The 17,009-nt window shown below is 41.8% G+C and overlaps 1 pseudogene; it reads right to left on the bottom strand.

The window, feature by feature from the left end:
* Positions 1-5,907: 5,907 nt before the first annotated feature.
* On the bottom strand, positions 5,908-7,396 carry LOC129064415 (lysine--tRNA ligase-like; annotated as a pseudogene).
* Between the last annotated feature and the right edge of the window lie 9,613 nt (positions 7,397-17,009).

The raw sequence follows: 17,009 nt of genomic DNA, 5'->3' as shown, positions 1-17,009 counted from the left end.
ATACAGAGAAAGTGCCACAGGAACATGGATGGAGGATCAATTGATTCTGCCTGTGAAAGTCTGAGAAAGTATTAAAGTGCAAGAGAATTTAGTTTCCTGGAAGGAGAAATAGCATTTACCAAAAAGAGGGATTTAGGTAAAGAAGCACATCGAATGCGAAGGCAGGAAGGTGGGAATGTGTTTGGTCTTTCCCATGTGTAAGTGTGGGACAGCTTCATCGCCTGTGTCTCCATGTGTCAAGAGCTATAGTCTCCCCAAAATCCAATTCTCAAGACTGTTGTCTTACTTTGGACTAAAAAATCTAATTTGAAAAGCAATGATCTCTTTGTCCCAATCGTCTCAGACTGTACCTTACAAACACTGAGTGCACAGGTCCCAGTGGTGGAATCATTGCTGGAGAGATGGCAAGCCCCACCGAGAAGCTCCCCAGGGTGCTGCACCCGGGGCACTGCAGTAGGAGCCAAGAGGAGCAGCTGCTCCGCAGTGCATCACATAAAGGGAGAGACAGAGAGCAGTGGAGTTCTAGGTCAGCCAGGCCTGGGGTCAACACAAGGTGGCGGGATCTTGCAGACTGGAGGCTGAAATGGAACCATGGTCGTCAGTGGCAGAGGTCAGCACAGAAAACCAGGGACACTTCACTCCAGTTGTTGCCAGAAGGGGATTATTTCTCTGGGCTCCAGATTCCTCTTTTGTACAATGAACTAGTCAAACTAAATCAGTCATTGGCAAACTTTGTTTTGTAGAGCCCGAGGCTTTCTTAAAGGTGCCTCTGTGGCTGGAGACGAGAGAGAGAGTAAGACCACGCTGGAAAGGCTAACCCCCAACCCTGAACACGACTAGGGTGTTTTGATTCCATTTGTTTTCATATTGGCAATTTATATGAGATATAATTTGAAAAAGAAGTATATTTTACTATTCAAAAAATTCAGTATCTTGGACAGCAGAACCAAGTTCTGACTCTAGGATGCTAAGCCTCCCTTACTTCCTCTACAGTTTCATAATACTTGATTTATGCCTCTCTCTAACATGTCCAGTTTTACCTTGTGTTATTTTTCATGTTTCAAAAATGTGTACTTCTTTTCCTCTTTTTAATTTTTTTGCTCCATAAAGACATGTTTATGGCTGTTAAACTCTCCCTTGCTAGACTGGCCTCCTTCCTGTCTCTCAAATTCACCAAGGTCATACCTTAGGGCCTTTGCCCTCACCGTTTTCTCTATCTGGAGTTGCTTTCCCCAGATCGCCATAACATTTGCTCTTTCACTTCCTTTTGCTCTTTTCTCAAATGTGGTTTAATTTGAGAAAATTAACCTGAGCACTTAATATATAAAATAGATCAACATTCCTCCTGAGCGTGCTACACACACGTTCCAGAAGCACCTCGTTCTCTTTTATTTTTCTCTGTAGCACTTACCATCATTTCCATATTTCATATTCATGGGTTGCCTCACTTCTGCTCATACCACTAGAACGCAAATTCCAAGGGGCAGGGCCTTTGTCCGTTTTGGTCAGTGCTCTATCCCTGGAACAAAGCCTGGCATGGAGAAACCCCCACTCACAGGAGGCATCTGAGACCCAGCTCCTGTTCCGCCAACACCTCCTGTTTTGTAAGATAAGATCCCACCTGCAGTGACTTACAGTACCAACAGTGACTGGACAGAGTGGTAAAAAAGAAATAAAGAGCGTGGGGTTTGGAATTGAAGATTTGGATTCGGGTCTGAATTGTGACACATGCTAGTGAGGTGCTGGTAGGCATGTTGCTTAACCTCTCTGAGCTTTGGTTTCTCTGTTTGTAAAATGAGTCAGTGATTTACCTGTCGCACCAGACTGCTATGAGAATTGCATGAAGTATGATGTGTGAAAAGTGGTTGGTAGTCTATAAAGGCCCTGGTTAGATGTGGTTTTGGAGAATGAAGCAGCAGAAGACCTGGACTCTAAGTTGCCCTTGAGCCAGTGTGAACTCTGTGACTTTCAGCGCTCACCTATTTTCTCTGGAAATGGAGATAAGAGGACCCCTTTCTGTTTGAAGGTAGGAAAGCAAATCAGATTATCTAACTGAAACACTGCACTTGACTGTCTCTTTGATGATTTAAACCCCGGAGGATCATCTGTTACCATTTGGAAAGGCCCCTGCACTTTCTTTTGTAATATATGCTGTGTTCTGTTTCCCCACATTCATACGACGTGCCTCAGCCTCACAGGTTCAGGAAAAACAAATCTATGTATCTATGGAATGCATCGGACTGTTGGCTTGAATTGCCTCCCCCAAGAAGTTATTTAATATTTATTACCATTGATATAAAGTGCTTGAACACTCAAGAGGCAGCATGTTAAGAGGTACTGAACACTGAAGAGAGACTTTGGAATTTGAGTTCTTGTCCTGGTTGTATCTCTGACTAGTTAAGTGACCTTGGGCAGGTTGCCATTTCTCTGGGCCTCAGTTTTCGTGTGTGTGGGGTGGGGGGAAAGGGGGGAAATCCCATAAAGTGCTGACTGCAGACTCTCAGGGAGAGAACCGCCTCTGCTTAAGAACACACCTTATATGGGTATGTTTGCATGTGAAAATGAGACCCACTGGGCACAGCTTCACTGGACTGGGAGTGAAACAAAAGGAATTATGTTTCTCTCCATTATAGGAGAAAAAGATATTAGTGAGGTGACCCAGGAAGAGAGAGACACTGGAAGTGGTGCCTTGAACCAGAGGAGGGGGCGGGAGAGAAGGCCCAGCAGAATGGCCAGAGGCTGGGACTTGAAGGAGAAGTGGCCCCTGAGAAGCTGTGAGTGATGACAAAGGCCAATGGACTCTTAGGACAGAGACAACTAATGTCCAGCGAGGAGACATTTTCCAGAAGGACCAGGGAGCAGAATGACAGGACTTACAGACACGTTTGTTCTAGGCACTCTCCTCTTGACACATGGGCCCAGCTCTCTGCTAGATTTTTCTTCCCTTCAAGTTCCCATGACTGTGCTTGGGACGCCAAGTCCTGGCCCTCCAGTTAGAATGGTCCTTTTTAAAAACACGTCCTTTCCAGGGGAGTGGTGGACTAATAATAATACTCCTACTCAGATCTCCTAAGATCTCTTTTTTTTCCCTTGACAGATTTTGTGCATACTTCCTCACTCCTCTGTGGTACATTTGATTCTAATTGGCAGCATTTGAAGCTCTTTGGAAATTTGCTTTTAGTTCTACCAGAATCTGTGCAGGGAGCCCTTAGTCCGAAGTGTCTGGGGCTTTATTCTCCACAGCCCTGTGCATGGCACAGTGCTCTTGCCTCAGCTGGTCCTGCTCTGAAGTTTAACTTACGCCCAGAGGTCCTCTGCCTGAGACTGCAGCCTTGCTTGTCTTCCTCCCTTTTCCTCTCTGCTTCCCCCACTCTCTTTCCAGTCTCCTCTAGAAATAAATCACTTTCTTAATAAATAACTTGCTCACAAATCTCAAATCTTCACCTCAGGGAGCCCAACCTAAAAACACCCCTAATTTCCTAAAGCTTAGGCTCTTTAAAGAATCTGATGAAAGTTTTGGGCACTTTTGCTAATAGAAAATGTACATGCACATGTAATCGGCTTGCCTTTGCTCCATGATCTTGGAAGCGTAACAAATGTTTCATCCATAATTTTTCCAAATCCATTATGACTCAGCCTTCCACCCACCAAGTGGTTGAGAAATCCAAGTTCAAGTATTTGTGGGGGCACCTTTCTCAATCTTCCTCACTACTCAGTTGAGATCATGCGGGCAACCTGCCCTGGAAATGTTGGGGAGAGCCTTAGGATTCCAGTCCAATGCACGTGGGCTTCTTGTCCTTCACTCTAGTGCGTGGCTCTGCTCGGGGCCTGAGCTCCCTGGCTGCGCTAGCATTCGGGTCATCTATGTGTGCAGGAAATGCACACCCAAGCATTCTCAGGTGAGACCCAGGAGAACTTACATCAACAACACCTCTCCCTCATTCCCTACCCCCAGTTCTCTTCTCTTACGACCACCACCAACCCATTCTACCCCCACCCCCTAGCCGTATTTCCCCTATCTTCCTTCCCTCTTCCAGGGCTATTTCTCTCTCTCTGCCCTCTGCCCTCAGCGAAGAAGTGGATGCGGGTGGTCTTGAGAGCAGAGCCAGGTCCAAGGAGCACTGAAGAGAGAAACTTGTCTATCTTTGTAGGAGGGGGAAGGGAGAAGTCACCCTTTTATTCATTTCCTACAAACAAAAACTGATGAAAGCAGGCATTAATTACTCAAAATATCCCCACTTACATACAATAATAGTGCATGCAATTTTAGAAGTTCATAGTTCCCAGACTCCGGATTACAGACACCTGACCTAGAGGAAGCGGGGGTATAAAAGTCTGTTATCACGCATGCTATGTCTACCAGCCAAAGATGAGGACGCTTGACTCTTGAATGAAAATGTCGCTCCTTCATCTAGAATCTCTATCCTATGCCTCTGGCTTCTCACTCATTAAATACCAAAGTTGCTTTAGTTGAAAGATAAACGGAGGCAAGAATACCAGGAAATAGAAGTATGCAATTACTAAGCAAGCACTGGGGCTTCAAAATCCAGGTGTAAATGCCAGACTGGAGAGGCAACGCTTCCTCACATTCCTGGGTTTAGGACCAAGAATAGGATGTTGGTGCCATTTTCTTACCATTGTTGACATCATTTGCTATTATAACCATACTTATTGAATCTGTGTCACAACCAATGTCATTCAGGGTTTTGGCTCGTGAGATGGTGACAGGCCTTGGGGAAAACATTTTGGTCATGTGATGGCAAAGGTAAATATTCTCAGTGGTCAGATAGAGGTGCAGGGACCAACACCTTCTCATGCTTGGCAACTGCATATTGTTCATCTTTATGTACCTAGCAAATAGCATAATAGCTGGCACTTACATTACTAATAAATAAATGTTGTTGATCTAATTCATGTTGTATCAACTCTGTTAGTTGGTTAGCATAAAGGTTTGGTTATATTGATAAACTTGATTAATATCTCCCTTTGAAAGAGGGGTAATACCTTTACATTTGCACTTGATGTATACTGTACCATCTTGAGTGAAATATAAAAGGTCAGACTCCCTTAAGTTTTCAAATTAAAATGACTCTGAGTCCCTATCCTATTATTGCACATTGCTTCCCACTCCTTATGTCCAGAGGGTTACTCTTGTTCTTGGCTCCTTCCCAGAATGGGAACTCAGATGTTGCCCCTTGGGGCTGGATTGTGTTATAACCACTGTTTGATATTTAAAAGTAAAACTCAGGCTTGGCTGAGGCAGAAGGGAAGTGTATGTTTATTTGGGAGTCTATAGTTAAGATTCCTCTCAGAATGTGAAAATAGCCTGTACCAGGTAGGTGAGCCAAGCTTGCACACTTTATCTGTTGCTGTTCTTATGCTTATTGGAAGCTGCGCTTCGACAAGTGAAAGCAGAATCATCTGCAAAACAGCTTTCATTCATTAGCTCACCAGAAAGGAAGAATGGTATATTGATATTCCAGTAGAAGCCCTTACAAAATATAAAATTATAGCAGTGGTCGCTATAAAGAGAAGTTTTGTTATCACATTAGATGCCAAGAAGTTAATAATTATGGGATATTTTTTAACTAAAGCCTGTTTTTAAAATCTGATTCCAACTTTGATAAAATAGAAATTTGTTTGCCACTGATGCTCTTCATATATCTGGGGCATGAAAGGAAGCGGTCACAATATCATCACGCGGCCAGCCATTAGTAAAAACACAGCCAAAGGTCATGCCTGAGTTCCTCCCCTGGAATTGGCGCTCCACAAACCACAATGTTGTACAAAACATCTCCATTTAATTGTGATGTGACTCCCAGGGAAACAGACGCAGTGGGGAAATGTTACTTTTATTTTTTAGAGACAAGTAGTTCACTTAATAACAAGGAATAAAAAATGGAATTCTTAATTCCTTTTCTCTCTTCTGGTGACTGAACTGCAATAGTCAAACGGATAGCAACATACAAAAATTCCCTTGTAGTCCTTGATCTTTTGCAGAAATGCAAAGATGCCTGAGTTATCTGACTTGCAATTATTATTTTCTGGACAATCAGCAGTTGCTACCTTTTCCTTCCCGTCTTCTGGTTTCATGGCAGGAAACAGAAGTACTTCCTTGAGGTTACTGGAGTCTGTGAGAGAAACATGGTGACTCGGTGGATGCTCATGACCCAGGCAACTGTGGGAGGCAGCCCTTAACCTCTCTGAACCTGGCTTCATCATCACCAGCCACCTTGGTCTTGGCCTGTTTTTCAAAAAGCTGTCAATGCCATTCAGCTCAGTGTAGGCATTGCATATTTCCTTCTTCATGAGGAACAGCTCAAAGTGCTCAGCCAGACCCTCTTTAGGGCTGAAGGGCTCACTTTTTGCGAGTAATCACAACTGAATGTAGGATTAATGCATGTCAGTTACAGGAACTCCCCGGCAAGCTTATCAAGGAGCCTGGCTATGGTCCAACGGGAGGCATTCAATAGCTTTTGTCACATAGTTATCGTCAGGAATTTTGCTCATGTCTTCAGTTTCAAAAAGGTTAGTTTCTGGCAGCTCCACCCCCAGGGCTCTCTCAAGCTCTTCTTCCATGCTGATTCTCCGGAAGGGTGGGCCGAAGTGAATCTCATAGACATGGCCCTTGGGCTGTCCGGATGGTGGGTAACCTTGTAACTGCCTGTAATGCTTTTCACTATCTCTGAAACCAACTCTGTAATTTCTGTGAGATCAAGATCCTCTGGGCAGGCCATGTAGGACTCACAGGTGAACTCAGGATTGTGATTCAAATCAATTCCTTCATTCCAGAACTGGCATCCAATTTCACGGACCCATTCAATGTCACCAAACACCAGCATCTATGGTAGAGTTCTGGAGTCATTCTCATACATAGCTTTATGCCTACTTCATTCGCAGTGGATGATAAAAGGCTTGGCAACACCTTCCCCCGGGATGATGTTTGTTGTGGAAGTTTCAATATCTAGGAATCCCAGCTCATCCAAGAAACTTTTTATATATGTGATGATCTTAGCACAGGTGATAAATTTTTGCATCACAAAGTCATTCAGAATCAGGTCCAAGTATCTCTGATGATGTTGTGTTTCCTTGTTTTTGGGGCCAAAATGAAGACGAGGTAACGTATGTGAGCAAGGAGACGGTAGTGTGGACTCATAAGCAATGATGCTTAGTTCACCCTTTTTGGTTTTCCCAGGATTCCCCTGAACTCCAATTATGTCTCCCCAATTCAGTTGATTATTGATACGAGTAAGTGCTTCTTCTGATTTATAATTCTTGGAATTGGCCATAACTTGCAACTTGACCCCCTCTATTCAAAGGTCATAGAAGATAAGCTTTCCTTCAGAGGTTCCTTGGCACGGACCCTACCTGCCACCTTTAAGGTGATATCACTAAAGTGGTCCCAGTGGTCGACAACAAGTTGACCCAGTCATGGCTCCCTTTGCCCCTACCACTGTACCCAGGGTGTTTGGTGCAGGGGCCCCCTAAGAAGGCTCACAGCAGCTTGTATCTACATGGCAGAACCCCCAGGAATGAATGACCACCACTGCTTTGTGCTCCGTTTTGGCTCGCTGCCATCCACGTTCACCTCAGCCTCCTGGACTGCGGCCATCTCTCTGGAGGCTCCCCCCTGAGAAGCGTGAGATGTTACTTTAAAGAGAGTTCTGGACATATGGTATGTCTTGTTTATGACTATTATTTCTCTTGAAAGATTTACTAGTTTATTTCACACCTTTTCCAAAATGAGTCAAGTGGTTCAAATAATAAAGGACAACGAAATGTTAAGACAGACATAGAAATTTAAACCCATATAAGGGGATCCGCAACAAATATGTTAACCAAGAGGGCTAAATAAATTACTGTGATGAAATATTTATTTTGACCCAAGATTTCTGGTACACAGGGCAAAAAGAGTGACATGGTAGGTGACATAATTCTTATATGCTTGGATAAGCCTGCCAGTTCTTCACGAGAGGGAACATTTCTCTAGTAATAAATTAAGAAAGGAATATGCAGGAGTGAGGAGACTAAGGCTGAAATTAGGTCTCTAAAGAGAATATTTAAAAATTTTAAATGAAAATAAATAAATTTTAGGAGTCCATGTCATCTGTATCAGCCAGGATAGTCTAAGTCTTACTGTGGTAACAAACCCTCAGATCTCAGTGGCTTAAGCCAGGGAATTTTTATTTCTTGCTCACATCAAAGTGTGATGCAGAAACTCAGGGATTTGGTCTTTTTCTATCTTGTGACTCTGCCAACTAGCCATCCTTACTTGTCAGTATACAAATAAGGGAGAGAGAGCAGGAGAGGATGGGAAAATGTGTGAGAAATTTTAGAGACAAGGCCTAAAAGAGCTACATATTCTTTTCACCCGTATTTTATTGGCCAGAACTCAGTCACATGCTCCTCATTTATGTGTGGAATATGTGGTGTACCTCTGTTCCTAGGAGGAGGAGATGGGATAGATGAGCATGTGGCTGATTTCTGCCAAATCTCATACTCATTTCAGGGATTTTCTTCCTCTTATCTTTAAGTCTGTTTTGAAGCACTTTAGTCCCTGGGATTTCTGGGGACAAGAAAATTCACTCACCCATTATAGAAATATAAAATAAAATTATTATATTAATGTAATGTATAGTACTAAAAGTTGATATCATTTTAAATCATTTCCATAAGTGACAAAGTTTATAGACATTCAAAATAAGCATGTACATTAATATAATCATTAAATGAATGACCCTGTATCCTCTCCTCCTCCTCATCCAGAGCAGCTCTGATTTTAATTATTATTGGGGTTCCGAATAAAACTTTTTTTTCACATGAGAATTTCCCTTCTGGAAAAAAGATTTGAGAAGTACTGAATTTGGCCAGGCTGCTCCCTCAACTCTGGCCACATAAGGATCAGAACCATTTTCCATTTAGATCCAGGAGCCAAAAAAGATCTTTTCGGAAATTCAAAGAAGGGGGGATCAGAGACCTATCAGACAAAAGAGACAGTTCCCAAAATATTCATATTATTCTTGCTTTGAGCCCTGAGTCAGCAACAGTATGAACTTCAGCTGATCTGAAACACTGTCCTCGACTGAGTTTCGGAAAACCCATTAGCTTCCAATCGTGAACACTTGCATTTCCACACTTTGATTTTATGAAGCTTCACAGCCACACCTTCGGCTCTGAGGTTGGCTCCATTCAGATCCATATTGCAAAGGCCTGAATTCCTATCACCGCCAGGAATGTCTTCAGCCCCAGGGATTTGTTTGGTTTTGTGCCATTTTATCCCATTTTATTCCTTCCATCTGATTCAAATGTCTCATTACTAACTCATGGCTGTTCTTAAGAAGAAGAAAAAGAAAAGGAGAAGCAAAACAGCACCTCTCTTTAAAACAGGAAAACATGCTGGTTTGAATTTCCTGTCAGATTTTGGGCAGGTTAGTTGGCAGTTGGTGATTTGGACACATTTCAGATTTCAGAGTAAATTTCACGGAGCTTTATTGCCTCCCTCTGGACCCCCGTTGGAGAACAAGAAGATGCCAGGCTTACCTTAGTAACTGCACTTGCCATTAAGTCAGCTGACCTTCTGGGGCACATCACAAGTGCTTCCTCTTCATTGTGTCATGTCTTTCACTCCATCTGTGCTTTTGGAAAGGGACTCTGAATCATCAGCAGCGTTTTATGGTCGGGGGTGGGGGGTAAATGGGACGAAAGCGTCTGATGTCACTTCAGTCCCTTTGCAAGGCAACCCCTGCCTTTTTTTTGTTGCTATTGCTATCTTAATGAGCTGCATTTTTTTTTTTTTTAAATGCAGGATACTGCTAGATCTACTGAAAAGTCACAAGGGCCGTGCAGAATTCCTGTGTAGCCCACCCCCGGTGTCCCCCATTGTTAACCTCTTACATCACTGTGGTACATTTGTCATCATAATAAACCAATATTGATACATTACTGTTATTTCAGTTTATTCTTTATTTCAGTTTCCTTAGTTGTAACCTAATGTCCTTTTTCTGTTCTAAGATATGTCATCCTGGATCCCACACTACATTTAGCTGTCACGTCTCTTCCACTATCATTATGTGTGCGCGCACGCGCTAAGCTGGAATATAAATAATATGTAGGTCATGGCCACTCAAATTGAAAACCACTGGCATAGAGCAAATTATGGTTAATTACTCCTTTAAACTCCTCACAATCATTGAAAAGAGAATGTTAAGGTACATTCCAAATATTAAAATATTTGCGATGCTAGTTTGTTACAGCCAAAAAGAAAATGGAGAGGAAATGGTTATATTGACATTGAATGGCAAATAGAATGGCAAATTCTCTCCTACAAATGGAGAGAATTCAGGCTTGAATACCATTCAGGCCCATAGGGACCCATAGCGTTTTCAAAGCAAGCGCTAATGTGTTCCTGCTTGTCATGTTCACTTCTCTCAGGAATGCTGTCTGTCCTTAGTGACTCATAGCAGTCACTTGTACTGGTTTTTTCTGAAGTGTCAGATGTGGCGAGTTGCCTGGGTGTAGGTATGGGCTTTGTCGGCTGTTTCCCATGGGAAAAGTCAGTTGATTAGATGAAGGATGAAGGCTGTCCTGGTCAGCTGTTTTAGGCCACACACAGATGGAAGGAGCAGGGAAGGCGGGGCATGTACATTTGTCAAAATCCTCAGCCTGAATCATTTAATACGTAGTTCCTGCCCAGTTGGTGGTACAGGTGATGAGAAATCATTGAAGCATTTTTTAGTGTCGATATTATAACCCCTAACCTAATAGAGTTCTATACTTAGGTTGTCCTTACAGGCTTTGGAAAGGTGGCAGGAGAGAGGAGAGAGAGAAAAGCGCACGTAGTGTTCCTGTCTTCCCGAGAATGAAGTTTCTGTGGGATAAACAGGATTCGATTGGGGGAACTCAACTTTGATGTTTCAAGCCAAAGTGAACAGAATCTACACTTAGTGATTGTAAATAAATAGGATTTAGGTGTATGTTTTAATTTTTAGAAATTAATTTCCTACCCTTAGAATCCATTGTTGCAAGTAATCTTCAGAGTATTTTAATCTTTCTTCTTACCTCCAGGTAGGTAACTTGGTTACAACCAGTTGCTCACTTTTTGCTTCGTAAAAAGTGATTTTTTTCTTTGATTGCCTTTTTCATTTTAGTAATTAAAATGAAGTTGGATACATTACTTTGAAAAATTAAAACAGAATAATGATTATTCTAAATTGTAGCAACTGCTTAATTAAACATAGATGGAAGAGTTTTTGCCTCATTCAACTTATTCATATTTATTTCTCCTGGCTTATCACCCCTCCCAACTTTTGACTATTTCACTAGTTATGACAATAAAAAGGGAAACAAAATAAAACAGAAACGAGTTTATCCTACTACTTGTCGTGTGAATAGGTAGTTTTAGGGTAAGCAAAGGGGTTGAAAAGGTGAAACACTGCATCTATATTAATTTGTTCTCTTATTAAACTTATAAGGAGAAAGGTATTTCTAAGTTTGAGATGTTTACTACCTCCTCCTCCTCCAAGTGAGAATGAACACATACACGCACTCCTTCAAATCTCCAGTTGGGGCTCACTTTGCTCTAACATCTCAGAACCTCCTTGGCTTTTCATATTTACTTTCAATTCATTAAAGACACTTTGCTGTTTCCAGTCTGCTTTGGCCTAGTGTTTCCATTGGGAAAGTAAATGGCAAGAGACCACATGACGGCCAAGGGCAAACACTGCTGAAGGCCACAGCTGCTGCTTAAGTGGGAGGAGTGCAGGCTGCTTGGGAAGCCAAGGCCGTGTGTGGAGGAGCAGTCAGAGATACACTAAGGGAAGAGAAAGCTCTGCTTCTTCCCCGTTGTCTCTGCTTAGGTCCTCCAGGAAGTGGACACCAAAGTGGAATTAGAGATGCAAGACATTATTGGGAGATGAGAAAGAGAAAAGGGAGAAGGAGCAGGGGACGGTGGGGAGAGCCTCAAATCACGATGCAAGTCTGACATCTGTGAAGGGGGAACAGGAAGGAAGAAAACTTGAGTATGTAGAGCTTCAGACGGCAGGGCAGCTCTGGAAAAGTCTTGGCTAGTCTGGTGGGGAGCCCCAAAGCAACAACCCCCACTAGAGAAATGCCTCCATTGGGCAGGAGTGCCTCATCTAGTCCGTGCCCCATCCCAGGCTTGGTCATTGGCTAGGAGCTGCCCTGGAAAAACATAGCCTTGGTGTGAATGGTGCCATGGATCCCAAAGTTTCAGAAGCCGCAGACTGGCAGTTAAGTACATTGCTCACTAAACATTCTCACTTAAAGGAAGATCTGAGCAGTACCTTTCCTTGGCTGCCACACCCAGGAGTCACATTAGTATAAGAGCTCAAAAAAGGCAAGAATGGGTGAATTCCTCTCAGATGTCTGGTCTCTCTGCTCTTCTTTCCCCACCACACCATAGACAATTACAAGAACCGCAAAATTGAGTTAGAGTACTAAGAATTTTCCTTTATCTCCTAAAATCCGAAGGTACCTGGCAGAAGTTAACTTGACCCAGTTTAGTTTCTTCCAGCTACCATACGTGGTCCAAAAACCCTCTCGAACAATTTGCAGCATGCTGACTCAACTTGGCAGAGCCGGAAGCCTCTTGGCGGAAATGAGAACTATCTCACCTCTCAGATCTGTACAGAAAGGGAAATTGATTCACTGGTTTTCATTCTTCTTTCTTTTTGTGGTGTTGCCCTTCAATGTTGGAGAGCGTTGGCTTTCCTGTGACTCAGAAACATAAATCTTTTCTATGGTGAAGGATTAATTTTTAGAGTGGAAGAAAATTAGTCCTTCGTTTTTCCATGTAAGTGCAAGAACTGATTATGCAGAAGCAGTTGATTCAAGATACTACAAAGGGGAAGGAGGACGGGAACATAAGTGAGCTATAAGCCAAAACGTAATTTCAGAACACCATTCAATAGGTAAAGTCAGCTTCACAAGAAGCTTTTTGAAAATTAGGCCACTAATTTCAGTTGAGCCTATCACACAAAGCATCTGCTCAGTTACTTTGACCAACACGTTTACAACTTCTTCTCATATTTTGCATCTTTGGGCCCAGAAAATAAAGTTATCTTCATGGGAGAGATAAATTGGAGCCTGACAAGTCAGACGCTCAAAGGAACACAGGATTGCATTTTCAGGGTAACAATTGCCTCTCTCATGGATAAAGAAGTGGTAGTACATAAAGAGAATGGAATATTACTTGACCATAAGAAGGAATGAAATCTTACCACTTGCAACAACGGGGATAGAACTAGAGGGTATTATACCAAGTGAAATAAGTCAGACCGAGAAAGACAAATACCATATGATTTCATTTATATGTGGATTATAAAGAGAACAAACAAACAAACAAAACAGAAACAGACTCATAGATGCAGAGAAAAATTAATGGTTGCCAGATGAGAGGGGCGTGCGGGGCTGGGTGAAAGAAGTGAAGGAATTAAAAAGTCCAAATTGGTAGTTACAAAATAGTCATAGGAATGTAAAGCATAGCATAGGGAATATAGCCAATAATATTGTAATAACTGTGTATGGTTCTGGGTGGGTACTTGAATTATTTATAAATTATATAATTATATAACCACTATGCTGTACTCCTGAAACTAATAGTAAATAATCCTGAATGTCAACTGTAATTGAAAAGTGAAATTTAAAAAATGGAAAGGAAATTCGGCATGTTCCCAGTAACAATACTTAATTCTTCCATTTCGATATCTTCATCACTTTGATCTATAAATAAACTAAGTGCATTAAGGAAAAAATTGGCCTCTCCCAGAGATCCAATTTTTCCAGATGCAAATTCCAAAGACATTCCATAGTCCACTTCCTGGGCTATAGAGCATGTCGGCACCCAAGGAATGTATGTGATGCAGTCACTGCAAGAAAGCTGGCCAAGCTTAGGTGGAGAAGGGATGGTGGAAATGGATGGGTGAATCTGTTCTATATGTGTGGCCTCCAGCTACCCGTCTGAAATTAGCTTCCTGCGAAAATCATATCAGTGCAAAAGAAAGGAGAGATGGGAGTTGCTTAATTTATCTCGCACCTATTGCTTGACTTCTCATAAGCTGCTTTCATTTCTTTAAGATGAAGGTACATGCTTGCTATTGATTTCGTTTGTAGTCACAGCATGGTTTGCCATGGTTTTCAAAGTGATTTTCAGTTGTGGAGTTCTCCTCAATAGAAATATCAAATGACAGTGAGGATGGAAGATCTATGGCTCTGTCTGCCCATCTTCTTCTTTAGGCCTTTCTCCAAATCTCAAGACTTGATGGGGCATTTCTCAAAAGTCACTGTTAAAGTGGAAAGAGGTTTTGAATAGGAGCTCAGGTCTGGAGCAGGGATGATTCTGGTTTGAGTCCGGTTATTATTTAGTTTTTCTAACCTTGAGTAAATAACAAGAACAACAATAGCAATAATGGTAGTAATATAGTGTCCTTATACATGCTTATTACTCTAATCAGAAGAGTATTATAATTAGGAATAATAATTATAAAGATCATTTATAAGGCATGTTCCATGTGCCAAGCACTGAGCTAAATTACTTAACATGCATTTTTTTCCTAGTTACGTCATCTGTCCAAAGCCACACAACAAGTGATGGGCACGCAAGGGCCACAAACCAGGGGTGCCTGACTCCAGGGCTGGGCCTCCGAGGCCCATGTGTGTGCAACTTTACAGCGCTGGGGTCCCAACCTTTAAAACAGAGAGACTGGATTAAGTGATCACTAAGGTTTTTTTTGTTTTTTTGTTTTTAAACTCTTTTTCCATCACTGTTGTATGCTCTAGAAAGACAAGAATTGCAGCCTCTCCCTATTATTATAGTCCTCCACTAGAACCCTATGCTACTTCTCATCCCTCTTGTAGAATGATGGCATGCTTGACCCTCTGTTATAAAGCTCCCTTGGTGTAAATCATTAAACCCATTACAGTTCTACTCAGTTCACAAATTTTAACTGGCATCACCGGCGACTTCACACTTTCTCCTCAACATTCTCCTTCTCCTTCTTTTGGCATTGTCAGGAACTACTTGAAAGTTATTTAATAACGATTTAATAATATTAGTCCAATGCAAAGGGAGTGTAGTGCTGTGGTTATTTTTCTAGCTTTGTTAGTTTAAAGTCCCTCCCCCCAACCCAATAATGACATCCTTGTAGCAATGAACAGAATCCATGGCTAAATCTTGGTTTCTGAATACCATTCTCCACCAAAATGAGCACATGATGTATTTATGATTTTGGCTATGTTCTGTCCACTTACTCTTGAGTGTGTGAGAAAAGAACCATGATCCAGGAGACAGTGGGCAGTGGGCATGGACTGCTTAACAGATTGCTTTCGCAGCTCACCAGCTCAGTGAACCAGAGCAAGTTAGATTATTTATGAGGAGGTCAGTACTTTTTACTGTGAAATAAGAGGGTTACACTTGTTTCTTGCAATCCATTCTCCACTCTATAGCCAGACTAATCTTGAATTCGATCCTTATCGCTTTGCTTTCACCTGTTTCCTGGCTCCACAGTCTCCTAGGATAAAGTCCACCCTCTGGCTCATATATATATATATATATATATTTTTTTTTTTAAGCAGAATTCCTTCTGCTCTTATGCTCAATGATGCAAACTCACTAACTTGAAGTTCTTGTATGTGTTGTGCTCATTCACCTCTACATCTTATTTTTAATTATTAAGATGGTTATGGCGGCATCAATTATCAAAACAAAGTCAGGAGCAACCTGATGAAGTAAAGCACATTGGTATGGTAGAACCCTCTTTAGTCATTAAAAAGGCAAGCTACTAAAATCATATCTCAGGAAATGAGAAAGTGTTCAGAATATCCCAACCCAAAATAACACACTGTAAATCAGCTTGTAAATTATTGTTAAAATATATATAAATATTTATTATATTCAGAGAAAAATATTGAAAGGACACATACCAAAAAAATTACGATGATAATATCTGGGTGGTTGCTTATAGATATCTTCCAGTTTCTACTTTGTGATAATGTTTCATATCTCCACCTCCTCTGCATTATGCAGTGATTATCCATTGCTTTTATAAATAGAACTTTTACACCCTTGCTCATGCTGTTCCTTATATCTGGTACAGTTTTCCCTCCTTCTTCTTCGAAGACAAGTGCTCTCTGTCTCATCTGAGCTGGATGTCATTTCCTCCAAATGCTTCCCTTGGACCGCCAAACTGAATTAAATGCTTCCTATGTGTGTCTCTCGCCTATACCTGGTATTGCACTGACCTGTGCTAAGCTGGTCTGTCCCTCTAGTCTCCATGCAGTTAAAAGCTATGCCCTAGTCACTGCCATATCTTTAGGGCCTAACACCAGGCCAGCACCTTGTAATAAGCTTGTTAAATGAATGAATGATCATTCTCTTTTGAACCTCAGCTTTCTCATCCATTATGAGAGAGTGATAATACATGGCTCACAGGTTGTCGTGAAGGTTGCCTAGGGCAGGGCATGAGAAAGCACCTTGCTAACAGGAATCACTGTACCTGTGACAGATCAGAGGAGAAGATTTAGCTTCTTTCTGGTATACAGTTTCCTCTAAACAGGTTGACGAATTTTGACCCACAGGCTGAATCCAGCCTACCTCTTGTTTTTGTATTACTCAGGAATTAAGAATGACTTTTAGATTTTTAAGTGGTTAGGAAAAAATCAAAAGAAGAATAATATGTCATAACACATGGAAACTGCATGAAATGCAAATTTCAGGGTCCACGAATCATTTTATTGAGATATAAGCCATGCTCATTTGCCAGGTGCTACCACAGCAGAGCCAAGCTGTGGTGACAGAGGCCTTATGGCCCACAAAGCTTAAAATGTCAACCCTAGGCCTTTACTAGAAAAAGTTGGCCAACATTCACCCTAAACTCAAAACTTCTTCTGTCCTGTTACTCCCCCAACCCCTGCTTTGGGCTTGAGTTCTTTTTGATGTCTTAGCCTGAGAGACATTTGATATTTCCTCATGGATCTAGGGAGAAAGCGTTATT

This window comes from Pteronotus mesoamericanus, unplaced genomic scaffold (assembly GCF_021234165.1).
Source record: "Pteronotus mesoamericanus isolate MK-2021 breed Mesoamerican mustached bat unplaced genomic scaffold, CSHL_Meso_final contig_101, whole genome shotgun sequence".
Taxonomy (NCBI): domain Eukaryota; kingdom Metazoa; phylum Chordata; class Mammalia; order Chiroptera; family Mormoopidae; genus Pteronotus; species Pteronotus mesoamericanus.
This window is presented reverse-complemented; position numbering and strand designations above follow the sequence as displayed.